This window comes from Mizuhopecten yessoensis, unplaced genomic scaffold (genome assembly GCF_002113885.1).
Source record: "Mizuhopecten yessoensis strain PY_sf001 unplaced genomic scaffold, ASM211388v2 scaffold3049, whole genome shotgun sequence".
NCBI lineage: Eukaryota > Metazoa > Mollusca > Bivalvia > Pectinida > Pectinidae > Mizuhopecten > Mizuhopecten yessoensis.
The window spans coordinates 89,165-95,007 of NW_018404850.1; the positions used below are offsets into that span (position 1 = coordinate 89,165).

The 5,843-nt window shown below is 34.8% G+C and overlaps 1 protein-coding gene across 1 annotated transcript in view; it reads left to right on the top strand.

Annotated features, from left to right (window-relative positions):
* Window positions 1-2,040: 2,040 nt before the first annotated feature.
* LOC110446908 (prostate-associated microseminoprotein-like) overlaps window positions 2,041-5,843 on the top strand; it is a 14,539-nt gene continuing 10,736 nt past the window's right edge. Inside the window, exon 1 of the mRNA XM_021492251.1 lies at window positions 2,041-2,242. The gene's annotated coding sequence lies outside the window, so the exon portion shown is untranslated. The remainder of the gene's footprint in view (window positions 2,243-5,843) is intronic.

Here is a 5,843-nt window from a genome sequence, read left to right on the forward strand (position 1 = left end):
TGGAATCAATGATACACTTACATTTAATCAGGTGGCTTAACATTTACATTAGTTGTGTGTTAATAATATATGACCCCCCGGGGTATTATTTAGATATTAAGCTGGCATATTACCGAGATCAATTATACTTTGACAACGATCGAGTCCCTATAGCCTACGTACATGAAGTATCGACGTAGTATCGTAAGAACAACTACACGTTAACTGTTGTAGGTACATATGCTCAGAAATTTTAAACTAAAAAGTTCATATATAACAATGACCGCCTGATGATAAGAAACACATCAATAACTTTTGAATCTTCAGACAATTTTCTTTAAAAATTGCATTTTCATTAATGTATGCATGCTGTGCAAGGCTTTGTCAAGGCTCGTACGGACCTTGTTTCATAAATGAAAAATTCTTGTCCGGCCGGTTCAACCGTTTGGATAGCGATAAACGAATGCGGCCCTGCCTTTATAGTTAGCCCAGAAACCGACGTTCTTTCTAATGTTTGTCCCGCCTGTCTCGTGACTACGTTTTTTTGTAAGTCGTATGTACTTCCGGTCTGAGCAACCGCACTTAAGTAACAAGTAAGGCACATTTTAAGTGTCGTGGCAGTGTATAACATGCGGAGAATAGCTGTAGCTGTTTCCGATGTAAAAAGAAATTCACACTTATAGAAATAATGGAAGGTTTGAAAAAGCCAACGCCGTCTAGTAGGCTAGTAGTTCCACTAAATCACGATTCAGTCTTGAACTACATGATATGCAGGAACTTTTTAAAATCCACAATATTGATGTAATTGAAGCTATGAGTTAAGGACATGATAAAAAAAACATTCAGAAACTGAGAGAGCCGACTCTGGTGATGGCTAGCTCGAAATTCCTGGAAGTGTTTATGTAATACAAAATTATACCAAGGTAGTAAATATGTACTAATAGATGATAAGTCATAAACACAGCAACTAAACGGAATCACATATAAATACTTACCTCGAATGAAAGTTTTATATCAATACACAATTGTAAATTCTATGCTATATAAGTATACTTTTTTTAGAACTAATGCTGACACATGAGGGTTTCACAAAATAAAACCAAGTTCTGCGTTTCTGTATTTTAAAGACAAGAGAGGTCGTGGGGAAAAAACCTGACCACGCAACTGACGTGATAGCTCGATACGTCAATGTTCGGGAGCAGCACCAGCTTGTGTTGATAGCCGTTCGTTAATTACCTGTACCGTTTGGTTAGAAACGTGACGAACAGCTAGCTAAAACATATCCTAATAATTTGCATATTATCCGATGATAAATTGTCATACAAATATAAAAGAGAATTATACCTATTCATCTTGATGACATATTTCTACATTCATAAATTACTGTTTACAGTTCTTAACTAGTTTTTATTTATAAATAATCTGCGACGTGATTGTAAATTCATTTTTAAACACTGTAGGATATTACTGGAACATCGCGTCATTCATTTGGTAATTTGGTCGAAATTATGAATATTTAGAAACAGTAGCATTTGTGAGAGTATGAACTCATATGTGATTTTTTGTGACTCCAGAATGATCTTTTAGTTCACTAAAGATTCTTCTAAGATATGTTTGTGATTCGAAAAATTAAAAGAAAATCCAAAGATTTCGCACTTATCTCGATCGTTATCAATTCCAACAGAATGTGTTTCTCTCTACACATACCAGTTTTTACCAAAATCAAACAAACTCTAAATTACTTTTGCTTTAACGCTATAAGTAAAAATAAAGTTATTCCTGTCGAATACAAATTCCACCTTTGTTGCCAGCTCGGGTTTCATTAAGTACCGCTATTTGCATTTAAGAGTTGCAACAGATAAAGTTTAAACAGATATTTTTTTTACAGACTCTGAAATGGACATTGTGGTTGAGATATGCTACAGATAAATATGGAATAAAGTCAATAATGCGACACTATAATGGCTGAAAAGGTTGCAGCCTGGTATGTATGATGTATGTAAACATCGTACTGCCCCCAACAGAGCCTTGTGTAAACTTTTAATAATAAGGCATGTACAACAACGCCCACTCGCCGTGGTGGATACGTGCAGTTATAGTAATTATATAAAACAATCAACAACACGCTGTTATCAGCCTAAATATCGTCATCAAACTCATTACAACCACTCCGCTTTACTGGTTGATATAGGATAATAGATCAGCAAGGAGCAGACGCAGTAGTAGAGACCATTCTCAGGACTCCCGAACTCACGGTATACTAGTAAGTGGTTTTTAATCATTCTTACTCTTAGCGGGATTTGCAGGAAAATGTGTTAACGTTCAAAATATGTCCATCAAATGTTTGCCGGCACTATTATTTGATTTTATAATTATCAATCATACAATCATTATTTCAATAATTTTGCATTTGCTTGATTGTGGTAGATCACGACCTATGACGTTCATTGTGGTGTGAACATGATATTAACTTTAAAGAATGGGATCGGAAACTTTTATTGACGTTTTATTGCCAAATCACCCATCTGCTATGCGTTGGTATTTGATACAGGATGTATATTTGATAGCGTTAACGAGATAATTTTTATCGTGTCCTGACATTTTGCAATGTAGTAGTATTATACACGTGTAAAAGCAGTTAAACACGTGTAGCCCCTTTGTAACAGCCTTAATGTCACTTTTATTGATATCGTTATCTAGGATGCCATTTGTATACGATCGTTTCTACCAGAGTCGAACTCATTCAGAGTGTCTATTACCTCTTCATTAAAATTATCACCAATTTCGAATTTTGTGTTGTTTGATAAAGATTTAAAATAATGAAACCACTCATCAGCAGATATGTCTATTGAAGTTACACCTTTTCTATTGAAAAGTTGAATGCTTTTCCATAAATCACTGGTACTTCTGTGAACCACCTGTATTGGCAGTCTATATGTAAATCTACTTTCTGCTGCTACCTGTTGCTGTTTTCAGATGTTATTTAAGTTTACTTCTACCTGTCAGCATTTCAATTGGTTATTCTAAACTTATTAAATAGTTTTGTATTTTCAACCTCTAATGCTTCACTTGTTTATCCCACAATGAAGGCTGCTTCGCTGACATATTTGAGCTAACTGCGTCAACACATTCGTTTACAGAAATACCACATGTTAAACCAGTCTTAGATATTACAGAAGTTAAAACCTTTATTTCTTCATTAATACCTTTCGTTACAAGAGTTTCTTTGTTGTTAGATTTTATGTTAGACAGCATGCTTTCTAGTCCTATCGTAAAGTCGCTTAAACATTCTGCTTCCATTTCATTCTTTTCCAAGGATAACGTTTACCTTCTTGTGATCCATAGCTTTTGTATATACCCGTTCTCAAACAGCAGTGAAGTGGAAGTGATGCGACTCATCTCTACCGATAATCTGAAGCTGTTTAACCTGATTATAGAGGTCTGTTGACGTAAGGAAATAGTAATTTATACGTTTATCCACATGAGAGACAAAAGTAAAGCTACCTACTCATCCTCACCAGCTATACCATTTAACATGTGTATGCCTGGATAGCTTCACACTGATAGCGGGAATTTCACAATGCCATAAATAACAATGTAACTGGATGTTCGAAAAATATTAAACCAATCTGTGTCATACTCAACCTCGATGTGTTCAGTATCATCGTCTAGAATGACGTCTTGCTCTGTACCAACTCTTACATTGAAATCTCCTGCCATAACGAGGTAAACGTTCTAATTACAGAATGATGAACTCTCATTTAAATGAAACTCAAGCTCCTCTATTCCGTCTTTGCGTATTGCAGAATGTTATCTTCTCTTGGGAGCAGGTATTTATTGTTACGTCACTTGTTTGTGAGAGTAACGTCATCATTTTTTGAGAAAACGACGTAATTTTCTAGCACAAACCAATGACGTAACAATCAATACCTGTTCCCAAGAGAAGATAACTCTGCTATACGCAAAGACGGAATACCATTACTCTCTTCTGCTCCCTTGTTATGAATTCTCTGACTGTCTTCTGTCTTTGCGTTGCTTGTCCATCTACCATAGCAATGAGATTTATACAAAAACAAATATACTATAATTTCCTTTTTGCCTAAAACGCTTCTGTGTTCTCGGACTTTTTGATAACGAAGCATAGCACTGTACTAGCCATGATGGTTCTGTTTACCTACAACAGCACTGCTTATAAATTCCCAATATTCTAACCTCCTTACGAGAACAAAATCCTATATTTGTTTAAGTATGAGTTTGAAGAAAGTTATACGAGTTTAGTAGAAGAATAACTTCTCAACCAATAGAAGGATTTTTATTAAATTTGTTCTAATGCATCTTTGGACAAAAGTGCCTCAAGTTGGTACAAACGGAGGTGTGGCCTTCCGGGGGCTGGGCCCACTAGGGGAAGTAGAGGTAAAACCTTTAAAATCCTTTTTCTTCGATAGGGATAAAGCGATTTTATCCTAATTTGGTCTAGATCATCATTGGCCAAAGGGTTCTCAATTGTGTATAATAAACAGAGGTTATGGCCCTCCTGGGGGCTTTTGAGGGGCGCAGCCCAATAGGGGAAATAGAGGTGTTTATTTTTATCATTCAATAGGGATAAAGGGATTTTATCCTAATTATCACCAAATTGGTTATAGATCATCTACAGGCAATTGACTAAATTTTGTATAAATGGAGGTTGTGACCCCCTTGGGGCAGAGGACTGGGCCCAATGCGGGAAATAGATATGCATGTAGTTCTTTTTGCTACTTGTACTTCTTGTACTTCTTTAATAAACCGCTATGGTACTCAGCAGGTTTCAAATTGAAATTTGAAAATAAAATACCAGGTGAGCTATATAAAGGCCCCTGGGCCTCTTGTTTCAGAACCTTATGCTTAAGATATCCATGATTTTTCATCATAATCCTTTCTGCACAACTGTAGAAATTTGAATATTGGTTTGGTTTTATCGAATTTAGCATCCTTTGTTTTAAGTTAAAAACAGATTTTCAAAATGGTGCTCACGACAGCCATCTTGGATTATTGATGTGAAAAAAATAACAAGACTTTGTGAAATTGCACATTCATTTCTTGTTGCACTGTCTACATTTGATGTACTTTCACTGTGTTGAGTTATGAAATTTTTTCTAAAAGTTAAGAAGGAATTTGCAATAACAAGCTTTCCCAATATGATATTTGTTATGTAACTTGCTGGTGCAAGGGAGTATGAAGTTTGTACTATTATGTGCGCTCGACCTACTTCGATAAATAGGGTTTTGATGTGTGAAAATGCGTCAGACCTTGAAATCATAAAGGACTAGAGTAGTAATAATAGATCAGTAATTTTCATGGTTTATATGTTTAAGCCAGAAAATACTGAAAAAAACCGAAATTTGGTATTTTCAAATTTCCCCTCAGAAAGTTATTTAGGTTATTAATTAAATATGACTTTGTGGGACTACAAAATGGTTTAAAACTTTGAATTACAATTTTATAACAAAAAAAAGGGTATTTTGAAAATAATTTGAATTTTGAGGGGCCAAAAAGGGTCAAATTGACAAAAATTTCAAAAATCTTCTTCTCAAGATCCAGATATGGTAGAATCAAATACTCTTCATAGAGGGAACTCAAATAGACGAAACAATTAACAAACCTAGTATTTGATTTGAATTGATAATAGATCGAGAATGGATAGCTTTTTAATTAGTAGACTGTAACTTTTGAATAGCTTATTATGATTTATTCATGCTCAACTATTTTTCAAAATTCAAGTACTTTTTGACAAGATTTTGAATATTGCAACACACTTGTTTCTTATAGTAAGGAAATATTTATTTAAATTAACTTTATAATTTCTTTTTTTTTTGGGGGGGGGGGGG